The 14426-nt window shown below is 41.6% G+C and overlaps 1 protein-coding gene across 8 annotated transcripts in view; it reads left to right on the top strand.

Annotated features, from left to right (window-relative positions):
* Window positions 1–14426, top strand: part of dcdc2c (doublecortin domain containing 2C) — a gene marked incomplete at its 3' end in the record, with an annotated part of 89403 nt that overhangs the window by 23435 nt on the left and 51542 nt on the right. For 4 of the 8 annotated variants that reach the window (XR_013800963.1, XR_013800964.1, XM_079640728.1 and 1 more), the window contains one exon: window positions 63–422. The exons of 2 other annotated variants lie outside the window; for them this stretch is intronic. Of the gene's footprint in view, window positions 1–62; window positions 423–3784; window positions 3866–7754; window positions 7925–14426 lie in introns of those variants that run through there. 2 more of the 8 variants (XM_079640738.1, XM_079640726.1) reach the window with 2 other exon arrangements.

Here is a 14426-nt window from a genome sequence, read left to right as displayed (position 1 = left end):
ATTCATCTTGTTCAGTGTATAACCTCCCGATCTTTCACCTCAGGCCTGCTGTGCTTGTGAAGTTACAGGTATGTAGGAAGCACTCGGGGATGTCTAATTGCGCCTGGAGTGATTTATTCTCCCGTAGACTCTCCAAGAGCACTTGAGCGCTCAGATACTCTCGTCAACAACACTTCACAGCAGTTCAAATCAAGAGAAGCGACTGCAGGCCAGTCACCCAAATGCTTGTTTGTGATGAAGAGGTGCAATGTCATGAAATATTTGATAAGCTTCATCAGAAGTTCAGGTTAAATGGATCGCGTGTTGTTTAAAGTAGAAATCTTTGCGATTTCAGTCCTGGTTTATTTAAGAAAACAACCTACAATTATTACTGGTGGTAACAGGAAATGCTGTTTTAATAGTATACTACATGTCCCAGAATACAAAGGGCAGCGAAATAAACTATTGTCTTTTCACCAAAAAAGTCTGGCAATAATTTTTTCTGTGATTTTGTGAGGAACCGTGAACAGATTTTATGCTATATTATACTGGGACACAGTAAATAAATGCACAATGGTTTACTTGTCTTGTTGACACCTTTTTCATGAACAATGGCATTCTTTATCAAGCTCACTGACAAACACACTGCATTTCCTGTGACTAATTAATAATAAAAGTCATCTCGCTAGTTTGCTGATTTGAAGCTGCAGGAGGAAGTGTTCATTTTGCATTTGTCGTAGCTTAAACAGCATTTTATCTGTCAGAGTTTCCAAATATACTTAGTGTACAGAACTATTATATGATATTAATTTACCAAGTCTGCATGTTCTCAATTCAATTCCAGTTTTTGGGCATTATAGCCCAAAACACAGTTGCGTAACCATGACAACAGAAATAATAGTAGTTTTAATATAAATCAGGAGTACTTTTTATAAATACAACATCGAAATTGATCAATACTAATTACTAGTAATGAATAACTTCATCCCTCACATGTTTTACATAATCAAAGCTGAATAGCTTTTATTTATGTCAGGACAAAACCATGAGAAAATGCAGTGGGTATTTTTTTCACAATTTCCTGACATTTCGTTATAGAGTTATGTTATGGTCAATTACTCGCACAAATATTCAACACATTAATGCATAATGAAAATCTGCCCTAATCCTGGCTACCCTGGATGTTTAGCAAATTCCTTCTAAATGAAACCACCCGACACAGACACTGAGCCAGTATACTGTACATACATTCATAAGATACTAAGTGCTGGAGTGAATACTTATTAAAGGATTATCATAGGGTTGTCCAGTGTCTGTCCAGAGAGGAAACCAGCAGGGCCTCGTTTGTCTGAGGCTCTGTTGCAGATCCTATTTCACCTGAAATCTCCCGTGTTAAATTGGCCTCATGTGATTAACTTAGCAAATGTACCCCTTACCCTCAAGGCACAGCTTTGAACGCTGGCAGACCACAAGCCCTCCTAAAGTCACTCCATCACTGAAACCACAATGTCAGCGTTTTGGCTGCCCATCGCATTCCACCGGGAAGTCTTCATTTTCCTGCAGACTGTTTGCCTATATGAACCTCAGCACCTTTGACTCAACACTTTTAAAAAGGCAGTAATTCATTCTAGGATGATTAGCAATACATCATTGTTTCCTTAGAAAATGCTCCGTATGCATATTATGTTGCTTATTACACTTTATATGCTTAGCATGATTCCTGCAAGCTCTGTAAATTGTTGTATTATGCATGGCCTGTGTTGATGTCTGCATTCAGACCTTAGCCCCATGCTTTCAAAAAGTGAGAGGTTTTATATATGAAACATAAATCTATTTTATTTCAGGGTATAAAGAGCGCATGTTGTAATGCAGCAGTCTGTTCATGTGAATTAGATGGATTTAGGTGTTGCCTTTGCCTCTCAGATCAAGCACCACCATGGAAACGAGTGGAAGGAAAATCCAACACACACAATCTAATGTTTTGAAAGCTTCAGTTGTTTGTTTGTGGGTTTATAGATATTGGTTTCATTTGTTGATGTCCTTGGAGAGTAGTATGGAAAATGAAAGGAAGATGAAAAACAAAGTCCATGATGTTAATCTATTCTGTCATCACTGAAATCTCACAGATCCTCTGTGGCTCTCTGTGACAGTCGGACCAAATGGCCAGTAAAGTGCCAATTTTACCACCCCACTTGTTATTTGTCAGCAAAGTCATAGGTTCTCTTCCTTGTTTAATATCCAGTGGAGGAGAAGGTGATGAAGGGGGGGGTTGTCTCAGTGTCTGTGTGTGGGGGAGGGGCAGCAGCAGGGTATAGGAGAAGTTTACAAATGGGATCCATCATTTTTCATGCACAGGGGTGACATCCCTCCGTCAGCCAATTTCGCTCCGATAGCCCAGTCCCCTGGTTCATTGATATCTGCATTAGGGACCTTTGTTAAAGGTCTCATCTAAATGCATTGAAAAACGCCTTTCTCCCTCTGTGTACCTCCTTCCTTTAAAACTGTGTGCATGCATGCATCTTGCTTGTGCAAAGACTTGCCGACTTGGCTTTGCGTACATTAAGGTTAGTCTTTGTGGCAAAGCAATGTGGTGTCACTGAACCTGAATATGGGTGAACAAGCCAGTGAGAAAACCCAACAACAAAGCCACAACAAAAGCCAGCTGCTCAGAGCAAAAGAGTGTTTTTGTCACTCTGTTTACACTGGGTAAGTTTGTAATTTAATCGATTTAATACATATATCCCAATTAACGGCAAAGAATAACATCTGACCCATGATCTTGTTTGAAGATTAGGCCAGAAGGCATTGTCAAGGAGCTTGTTTCAGATTGATATAAATATGGCCGCGCTTTCTGTATGAAGTTGCTTGGAGTATACCCATTAACCACAACACTTCAGAGCCACTTGAATTTATTCCACTATAAACACCACCCTTCATGTTCTGCACTTGTACAATCCTGCAGGTTCAAACCGACCTGACTGTACATCCCTTGCTACTATTAAGAAGATTTAATATGCTATTCCTGTCTGTCTTTTTTACCGAGCCATAGTGTGATACAGCAGAGGTGCTGAGGGGCTAATGTCGCTGTCAACGCACCGTCCCCTCAGCTACAATCCCATGGCTTAATTTCCTCACAGATCCGAGTACCCTTGAGCTTGGAGAGGTCTTATTCACATACTTGAATCAAAATTGCCCCCAAACTCTCTTGTCCAGTCATTTCACAACACTTCGGTATAACCAATGTTGCACTTTGAGTTTTAGCAGGTGCGCCTTCAGTTTGGTTCATGAACTTTGAAGTAAAAAGGCGAGCTTCACACGAGGCTAATCTAGTATTTCATTAATATATGTAATTTAAATGTATGTCGAACATATCAATTGCAGCTTTTAGGTAGTTAGGCTATATCTCCTGGCACTCTAATAAGATATATTAAGAATAGTAATTAATAAACTTCATAATCTGAAATTGACTAATAATGTGGTGCTTGAGGACATCCCCGCAGTATGGTCCCATAGGGAACCCATTAAAAGTCCTCCTGACTATAATCTATAGTCGTGCAGATGTGGTATATGATTCAGCCACGTTGACCTTGCAACAATATTGAAATCCACTTTCAAATGACTTTGGAATTAATAATGTATATTAAAGTTATATAGACCTTGTACATCACAATAACTGCTACGATGTGAATGGTAGTATGTCCAGGATGACAATTGTACCGGGAGCATCTGTCACTGCCTGTCACTAGTTTGAAGAGAAAATGTGAGTGTTTGACACATGCTATTATTTTTGTCGTCCCATTTTCAGATACGGTCCAGAAGAGGACAGGTCGGTGTTAGAGTTCTTTAGTCAAAGATGTCGGGTTTTCTTTTAATGAATTAAAGAGCGATTAACAGCAGAGCCTCAATTCTGCGAATCAAAGAGAGCAGTACACATTCTTAACGGTATTGGTAATGCACTAGCTTTCAAATAAACTTATTGCCACCATACTCTTTTATCATGTGAGACGGAAATGTCAGCGCCAACTCAAACAGGCCCAGCTAAACCCTCCCAACATGGTGAGATTGGATGTGATATCAGTGCAAGGGTTACTGACAAATGAAATTGGGTTTTATGCAGAGCGTGCCTCAATACACAACTCTCCCAAACCAAAGGTAAAAGCAAAGCCCTTACCCGCTATTCTCGACCCATCATTATTTCTCATAAATCCCAAACTAGCCAAGACCAGTGCCTTTGACAGCATGACTGATGAGTTTGCCGCTGTGAATGTCAAGAGAAATGGTCTCCTGCACCTTATCTTCCCCTATTTCTCATTGTGAGTGAGACTTGGGGTTTCTATGGAGAAAAGCCACGGCCGTTGTGATGAGCATTACCCGGTGATAATGAAGGGCACGCCGCTGTACTGTCAGCCTTCTACAGACAGACAGGCAGGTAGGACCTGCCGGCTGCTGAGAGGCGTTATCCATTCCTGCCTTTATGTGCCCTTATGTCTTTATCTGGAGACCAGGATAAATGGGCATATTTATTTATTTACACTATGTCATCGCGTGATTGCCTTATCTGCTACTGCCTTCATTCATTGGGGAAAATGTCAAAAGGTAATCAAGTCAAATGCCTTTTGTCAACGCTATTCATGGTTCTCAAATTGTATATTGAACATATTTGGGTGATGGGTTTGAAAAATGCTCCATTCTGACATATTTGATTTAAATGGAGATGTTTCCATACTGTTTGATTATTCATTTGATCCACCTTTAAGCCACATATACAGTAATGGGAAAAATAGAAGCTATACATACTTAATGTTTGGGTTTTCACTCTGAAAGTCTTACTGCTCATTGAACAATTATGGTTTGTTTAAGTGCTTTTGAAATTTAACCAAACCTCCCTCAAGTCAAGCTTTTTTTCAACGCTGCTTATGTTTTTGAAAAAGTAAAAAAAAGAAAGTCTTGATTTGATGAGCCTGCCCTTTGGTCCCAGGAGCGAGCCGCATATCCCACTGAGGCTAAGGGGCTTTTAGTGATCCTTCCCGTGACTTGGCTTGCACACCTGCCAGTACAGAAGAGAGATAATGAGCTCGGACTCGGGTCTGAGCAGTGACTGTAAGGCAGGAAGCCGCATATTTATGATGGCTTTGAGAAGCATTTATTGCCTAGTTTCCATCAGAACATAGTCTGCAGAGATCTGACAGCTTTCCTTGGAGATTAGTCTCAGAAACCCCCTGTTCGGTGGCAGTCTCCCTGCTCCCTCAGTTTTGATCAGTTTTTTCTTCTCACTCCATTCCCCCTATTCCTCTAATTCCTTCCTCTTTCTATGTATTTCTCCTCCCTTCCTTTGCCTCTTCCTTGCACCCATCTCTCAGAAGTTCTCCACACTTTGTGTCACTGCATGTCCTCCTGTAACCCTGATACAAATCAGGGTTAAAACATTTGTTTACTGCGAGGCAGGGAGAGAGAGAGAAACAGCGCTGTGCTAAATGTCAGGGATGATGAGGTGGGTCAGGCTTGCAGTGCTGTTGCGATTACAGCTGTCTTCGCACAGCATCATCACAAACCCTGACAACCGCGCATCGACTGCACAATTTATGCTCGGGAGGTCTAAGTCTTCCAGCTCCGCAGTTTCACCAAGAAATTAAATTCACATGTTATCTTTGAGAACATCCTTTCTATTTTCCCTCCAATAACAGTGTCAGGAGTAAAGGAATGCGCGGTGTCAAACTGTGCTGCTCAAACCAAAGAATAGTGGATTCTGGCATAAGGAATCATTTCTGTCTTACTGGGCAAAAGCCACATCCACGAAAGCACATACGTCTGCCTGCTGTCTATGTCTGCCTCCTTCAATAGTTAACCAGATATATAGGTACTTATAGGCTTTTTAAAGAACATAAGAAAAGTCTCTTATCATTTCTTTATGACTTTTGACCGCAGAAGAGCCGAGCAGGTTGTCAACTATTTGGCGCGGGATATGACAAGCCTTGTATGTGCTCCCGCCTACACTGCACGCCTGTATGTTTGCAGAACGCCTTGTGTATGAACTATATGATTCTTTCATGAGCTGTGTGGGGGCTGGCCTTTCATAGGCGTGCTCTCATTGAGCACTTAATCAATACCTGTCATCTTGAACTCATCCTCTAAAGTAGGCCGCTGTTCTTTGTATGCCCTGTAATCCATCTCCATACAGCTATTTGAATTTGTATTACACACTAAGAGGACCTTCTTCACTATCAAAAGACTTAACAGATTGTTTAAGGGCCCTCAGTAGGTATTTTCATAAGCACAAGACCTGGTTTATAAAAATCTATACAGAGGCCTGAGGACCCGGGGCACTGTGGCAGGCAGGGTAAGCCAGAAACGTGTAGGGAATTCCAGATTTGGAGGAAGGCAATTTCAGTGTCTTGGTTTTTCTGATTGTTTTGTTAAAGCTGGTTTTATTGCTGTTGCTCAGCTCTTCTGTCTGTCTATTTGCTTTGGGTTTAAGGAGTCGCCAAAGGTAATTTATAGTATTTCCCCCCCAAGGAGAGTATTTGATAAGGCACTTCTAAAGCTGCCCGGCTACTGGCTCGGAAACAGGAGAGAAACGCTTTAGATTCCGCATGAGCAGGGTTTCTAAATCACAAGCAGCTACTTGTGATTGTACTTTTGTGAGTCTATCTGTAGTGAGGACCGATAGTACTCTGGGCGCAACGCTAGAGCGATTGTAGTTTGTGACTTTATCTGAAGTAAACATTGATAGTATTGGAAGACACTATGCATTTAAGTGTTTCTTTTTTGTCTTTTAGTCTACTTTTATGTTCCAGTCCTGCAGCTCAGCCCTTTCAGAAACAAATGTGCAGTGATCCATGCTCTTAACACAGTTAAGAAAATAGTTTCGAAATTGGACCTTGAAGAATTCAGAGTGGGTGAGTAATTGGAGGTCAATAGAAAGCAATGCTCCACGACAGAGCTGAACCCGCAGAGGGAGAGCGAGCGAGGGGAGACAGAGAGAGAAATAGAGAGAGAGAGAGAGAGAGGAGCCAGCAGAGTGTCAATCAGTCTGCGTTTTGCCCGCATTGCCCCTTAATTTAATCACTGTTTAATTACTGCTGTCCCCTGAGGGGCGCTCTGTTAGGTTCAGTTACAGAGCCTTTTCCCATTCCTCTGCCTGCGTCTCTGGGTGCGTATTTAGCCCTTGGACACTCTTTCTAAAGCAGGCCACTCTCTCAGAAGCCTCAGCAGTATTTCAACCTTACCTCGGGGCCTCTAGCACAAATCTGCTGATGATAATGTCAAGGGCAAGCACATATGCATATGTGTGATGACTGCCTGCAGGAGGAGAGACACCGCAAATACACAACTTTATCTGCAAGAGCAAGGGCAGGAAAAGCTGGGAACATGTTGAAGACCCTACTCTCCCCCCCCCTCCCCCCCCCCCTCCAGGACACCCCTTTAAGTCTGTGCACGCATGTAATATGAAATCCAGGAGTAACCCATCACTTAAAAATGACTGCTGGAAGGGGTGGTCAGCTTTACATAAATGCTCCCTGGCACTGTTTACTGTTTGCTACCATATCTATGGCCAAACACAGTGCACATGTTGTGGTTTCTATGGATTACCGGCAGCCCACCACCACAGATTCCACACAGGGGCCGCGTCGGGGGAATAACTCACATTTAGCTCTTAAGCTACAGCAATCAATATAAATTTAGCATGGTAATGATCAGGTGCACGGGGTGTAAGTCTCCTGTGTGTGTGTCTCTCTCTCTCTTTTCCCGGTATGCCACGGCGCTGCTGCTCCCAGAGGCCTGTGGATAACGGAGCTAAGGCTTCGCACTACACGTCAAGCCTCGGTTGAGGATTACAGCGGGGGAAACAAACAAACAAGGCTGTCTCAGAGCCTTAGCGACAGGCACAGGTAATAGTCGGCGCTAGTAATGAAGCCACTGATGGCACACACTTATGCTCACACACACCTCAACGGCCCTCAACACTCGTGAGTTCCCTTCCTGGAGCAGCAGAGGTATTTTAGACTGTGTTAAGGATATAATGGGACAAATAGAGATGATGTGATGAGGGGGTTGTGTGTGTGTGTGTGTGTGTGTGTGTGTGTGTGTGTGTGTGTGTGTGTGTGTGTGTGTGTGTGTGTGTGTGTGTGTGTGTGTGTGTGTGTGTGTGTGTGTGTGTGTGTGTGTGTGTGTGTGTGTGTGTGTGTGTGTGTGTGTGTGTGTGTGTGTGTGTGTGTGTGTGTGTGTGTGTGTGTGTGTGTGTGTGTGTGTGTGTGAGACTGATAGATGAGATGCTGTCTCTCAGGAGAGTGTCCGTTATGATGACTATCGCCAGGGGAGGAGAGTTGAGACAGTTGTTGCTCCTGGGTATTCAGATTGGAGTGTTGACAGGTTTATTATTGAAGTTTGTTTCTTTCCTCTATTCTTTCTATCACTGGATGGGTGATGTCAAGGTGTTATCGTCACTGTCTTCTTCTGTAGTTTCCTTCTTGACAGACAACAAATGTACAGTTTCCTCACCAGCTGGGCTGTTGCCACTGTGGCAGCCATCTCAAGAGGAGACAACGGTAGCGTAGATTAATTAAACGGCATCACACGTAATTCTTCGCTGTCGTTTTTATACTCAAAGTTGTAAACATTTGTACACCCTGAGATGCAGTATTGATGCCAAAAGCAAATCGAAATTGGCTGTACAGTAGGATTGTGCCAAGTGTAATCCCTCTCAACTGGCTCGCTGGCCTCGTTTATGTCAAGCAGGATGCCTAGCCAGGGTATCAAGGCCCGTAATGCAATTGACGACCCGCTGCCTCTGACATTAATAAAGATGGAACATGTACAGGAAATTAAACCCTCACTTTCCTATTGTAATGAGATCTTATCCATCATGATACTGTTTACCTCACAATCAGATAAAATGATCAAATTGAAGCCCAATCAGGCACTCACGCAATGCCATCGCTGTAACCTGCTGGCATTACTCTTCTAAATGGATGGAAAAGTGAATGGGATTTAAATAAAGACTCTATATGTTAATGGCCAGGGTTTAGCTCCCATGGTGATCCACTTTCTTCGAAGACTGGGGGAGAAGTGGTGGTTAGGGGGATGGGGGGTGGGGGGGGGGACTTGTAGAAGGCACTGAAGATGAATGTCAGTAGTTGTTGTGTTATACACATTTCTAATCTTCTTTTTCTTGCTTTTTAAAAATGCAAGACGTAGGAAAGTGAACATGTTGACCTCAGTAAGTGTCTCAGTGTCTCTGTGTCCTGGTTGGCCACAAGAGGGAAGTAGCTAGCTACAGAGACAGAACACAGGCCACAGGTTCATATTCACACTGCAGAGATGTGAGATGTATTAACTAAAAGGTATTATCATCTGCTTTACTTTTACAGCTTTTTTTTTCATTACATGAGTCTATGATCTTTGCTACAAAAGAGACGAAAGTATTATGGACAAGGAGATGAGGCAATGCAGAATTTAATGGTATTGGCTTTTATATGTAATAAGGGGGCACTGATCAAAGGTTCACAATACTCAAAAGCAGCTAGGTTGCACTCAGGAGAAGGACCAAGTGCTCTCCAGCCAGGCTGAGTAAATTGCCAGATCAGCTACTCAGAATTCAACTGGAAGATGCAAGTTAGTGGAGGCTAATTGAAGACAGATTTAAGGGGCATCCATCTGGATATGGAAAACCTCTCCTGCTCTCTTAGTCATTTCTAGTGAATATTAATAATGTTTTTGATATAATAGTGTATGTGAGTGGCGAGGTGGGGTGTGTTCCTCCAAATGAAGCAACTTAAAAGCCTGAAACGTACATGGTGAAATGACTCAGAGGGGATCTCAAGCGGACCATCCATTTACTTGCCCTCTTCGCCTCTCTTGGGCGCGGGGAGGGCGATGTTGGAGGAGCCACGCACTTAAGAGAAACAGCACATGTGGGATGTTATAAGCACCTGCTCAACATGGGTATATGAGCCAATTAAAGAAGTATGGGTGTATGTTGTCCTCCCCTACATGATTAGAATTTGGATCTCCGGCTGTGTGGCCCTTCTTGACCTGACTCACATGAAGATTGAATATTCCCTGGAAAAAGGTTGAGTTAATGAAGAGTACTGAGCCGCAGCCTGATCAAGAAGTAGGCCAGAATGGATGCAACCGCAGATTAATGAAGTCTCGTAGATAAGAGCGGTTTTAATTTGCATAAGACACTCTATAATAATTAATAGCATTATGTATGTAATATAGGAATTGTACATGCTGCAGAGTAAATGGAGGTCTAACCTGTAGTCTGTGCAGTACACACTGAGATGCACTACTATAACCGCTAATGGAAGAAGTTATGTAAACTTAAAAATACCTTAGTGTATAAATTCTATATAGCAAGTTAAAAATCCTATCTTCCAAATGTTACCCAAGAAAAGGTACGTCAAAGTGGAGCCAATATTACATATTTTGTATAATACTGGTATTATCCTGCATGATATCATATGTTTCATGTAAACTAGTAAACATTAGTTTAATAAAAGTAGAATATTGCCATCTGAAATCTAGTGAATTCGATTTTATGGTGGAGCACAGGGGTGTCAAACATACGGCTTGTGGGCGAAAACCGGCCCGCCAGAGGGTCCAATTCGGCCCGCGGAAACTTTAAGGAAAATAATTATTCGACCTTAACTGCAGTTTTCACAACTTTTATGTATTTAGTATGTATACAACTTGTACATTAAAGAGGCAGGGGGTTAACTTAACCTTCTTCCTTAATAGCTCCCACTTTAATTTGTATGGTGTTGTGTGTCAGTTCAGGTGGTCAGGACTACACAGATGTGGAAATGAATGTTAAATAATTCAATTTGACTGTGGCTCCTGAACTACACCCCTGGTTCAGCATTACATTGAAATACTCAAGGTAAGTGTAGTATGCAGTACTTGAGTAAATGTACTGCATATTGCCCTTAACTGCATCCCTGATTGCATGCTTGAATTGTCACAGTACGCTCCAAATGAGCAGAAAATACATTGAACACTTATTTTTAGTTAGTTTAAAGTAGTCAAATTAAAGTCCCAGTGAAACAGTGTCAAATTAAATTGTGGTGTGCACCCTGTGGGGTTTAGTTTCCAGAGGGAGTTAAATGAATTCCTTGAAATTTGATTGGATTATGGAAGAAAAAGCAAGAGAGAAATTGAGATATTGACTGTTCACCTCCTCCCATACCTCCATCACTTGTGTTGTTAGATCAGAGGGACGAGGATGAGGGTTAAAACAATAAATTAGACCTCAACCACATTCTCTGGTGATGTAAACAGCTTACTAATACCGGTGTGACAACTAAACAAGCGGCCGAGTGCTGTTCAAGATGAGTCATCAAACATATGTTTACAGGAAGAAGATATAAAAAAAGATGAATCTTATGAAAGAAATGAATTAATAATAGGACACAGATTTAGGAATTGTACAATGTATTTTTCAGTTCACTGTATTCGTAGCATTCATGCTGTTTAAACCACCAAGCTGTTTCTCTTCATGTGATCCATGTGTTCAGCTCCCATGGTTCAATTCTGTGACCCTTCGACATAATTTTTTTTCCTTCTGCTATGAAGTGCATTCAGATCTCACAGTGAAAACTGCAGGGCAGAGAACATCGTCAATATGGCATTCGCAACTGCTGTTATTTCCCCCAAGACATGGAATCACACATTTGAAACAATCCTCCGGGGAGATATTCAGACAGCATACCAACTGCTGGTTTCAAACCTCGCTGTCACACCGCTGCCGTTAACAGACTTTCAAAAGGGGACAAGAGAGAAATAGGTCAATAGATGTATTGAACCTATCAGCTGCCACAGTTTGTCATTTTATTTGGATGTTTGCTCGCATAAAATAACTTAGAAGAAATGATCAAATTGTAGGCACAATACAATGATGTGTGTCTACCTCAAGGCCTTTCGGTCATTATAAGTCAGAAGCCTTTTGTTGTGTATTTGAGATATTCATTTAGTGTTTCTATTCAACAGATCCTCTGTACCTGAAAGAAATATAGAGGTATTAAGAGAGAATTACAAATCCTAAAAAGCAGTCATCATCGCAGTGATTCCATTTAGTTTATGATTACTTACCCAGATGTCAGTGATGATGGAGGCATCAAATGGAGTTTTATATCAGTCCCCAATGTCTGACAACTATAATACGTTTTTCAATTTTACAACCTAACTTCCTCTTCCTCAACAAGGAGACATTTTCACTATGCTGCTTTGAGGTGCCTGGCCGCTGAGAAGCTGTTGTTAGAAAAAATACTCCCACCGCGCCGACAGGTGTCTGATTTCTATTCCCATGGCAATCGCACACCACAGCTAGATGCAGATTGCCTTATTTTGTGCAAAAATAATAGTGTATCTGGAAAAACTGGCCCAGACTGTCTTCAAGCCTTTAGATGAGATGTCTGTGTGAGAATAAATGATACAAGAGTGAAGGAGTGATTGTCGTAATGATAGATCCGTAACCAGACATTTTTCATAAATGGAAACTTGGGTTTGGGTCTGAAAAGAATCAAGAATGGGTTTGTCAAAGGTTGGGACGATTTAGAGAGATGTTTTTGTGCTAAATTGCTGCATCCTGGATGCTTTAGGTAATAGAGTTCACGTCTAGAATCAGACCATTTATAAAAGTTTGATTTCACGGTTGTTGGTAGACTAGATCAAGTTTGAGGAAGTTTTTCTGTCTTTTCTTACATTATTATTATTATTATTATTATTATTATTATTCTTTGATGATTACATTTGACATAATGTACCACTGAGGCATGAATAAATGGAGGCCTTTCAACATATATTTTACACTGAGGGTATATCAAGGCTCTCTTTCAATGCCATTTTCTTCTGCTATGCAAAATGGAAGGTTCTAACCTGGGGGTATGACAATATGATTAGAATGTGAAGTCATTCCCCCTCCATCCTCACGGCCACTGTGATAAAAAAATATAAGAAACTGATTAGGGAGGTAGAAAAAGCTTTAGTTCATTTATATTTCATACCATTTGAAAAAGTAATCTGACCTATAGACGCTCCGGAATATACTGGATATAGAAGTAAGCCGACATCTGAATAAGACTGCTTCATTTCAATGGTATTACTGCATTATTTACATCATTAAAAATCAAGTATAACTCATATTCAGGGGACAAATGCACTAATACAAGGTTGGAGATGAAAATAATATGACAGCGTGAGGGCACTTTGCAAAGAGCCATCTTAAATAAGCCTGATCAGTGAAGCATAATGTGATCGAGTACAGCATTCAGACTGTATATGGAATCTGTCAGGGAATATAGCATGCAGTTAATGTGCGATCACATCACATATAGTTCGAGAGTCTGACATTAGAGAGACACTGGTTGATCTCCATACATTATTAGGGTTGAGATGTGTCAGTTTCAATGTTCACTACATTGCCCTTGCGGTTAATAATTAGATATTTTGCAAACACTTTTTCTTTCAATCAATTATGAGAGAGTTAGAGGATTCGCCCAACAACTCTCATCTCATCAAACAGTCCACAGTATCATTTTTCTGTTTTAACCCTTCATTAACTGATTTCGTGCTGCACCTTGAGGCGGTAAACACCATATTTTTCCTCACAGTTTCTGGCCCTTACCGCTACACGAGGGAAATATGTTGCACTGTTGTCGCTAATGCTCCACTAAGTTTACCAGGTAGTCACTAGTTTTGTCTCCCTCATTTGTTGCCGAGTAATGAAGGGCATTTTGCGGTTTTAAAAATGTTTTGTAAAGAAAAAACAACGAAAAAAAAGTTGCCTGCGGTGGCTAAAATTGCCGCTGATGACAGCCGTGACAGTGATACAAAAAGTTAAGTGGTGAATTGGAAAACAATGAGCTAAAGAGGCTAAAACGGGCCGCAGATCTGAAAAAACTGAACAGTTAGTTATCTTGTGTTCCTATTTTTACACCTTAGCTTAATTATATATTTGTTTTGCAGAATGTGTAGGTTGTAACTGCAAACCAATGTAGCTGTAACACACAGTCTGGTGCTGTTTTTATTCAAAGTGCTAGTACAGTGTTCACTATTCAGTTTACTGTTGCCTCCCCCATACACATTCTGCTCTGCATCACCAAACCAAGGTGAAGCGGGATACTGACATGCATTAACTTTGACCCTGCCCAAACATTTACATACACAAAACACAAACCATGTCTGTTGATGCCCCCATAAACATGACACATATGTGATGTGCCTGTCACACGCAGGCCATGTCACTGTGACCGTGTGACATTGTGACAGAGCTCGTATGGCTATGAGCTTCTTCTCTGTTCATGTGTGTGGTGGTGGGATCATGGGGGGGGGGGGGGGGAGGGGGTTTGCATTTTCGGGTTTTTGATGAGTGTGATTGCGTAGGCGCGTTTATGCTGCCTCACTTTGACAGCGCTGGTCCGGCTCCATGCTGCAGGTCAGCTGGGGTT

Source organism: Notothenia rossii, assembly GCF_949606895.1.
Source record: "Notothenia rossii genome assembly, chromosome: 7".
NCBI lineage: Eukaryota > Metazoa > Chordata > Actinopteri > Perciformes > Nototheniidae > Notothenia > Notothenia rossii.
Note: the sequence above shows the minus strand (reverse complement) of the source record. Positions and strands in the feature narration are given on the sequence as shown.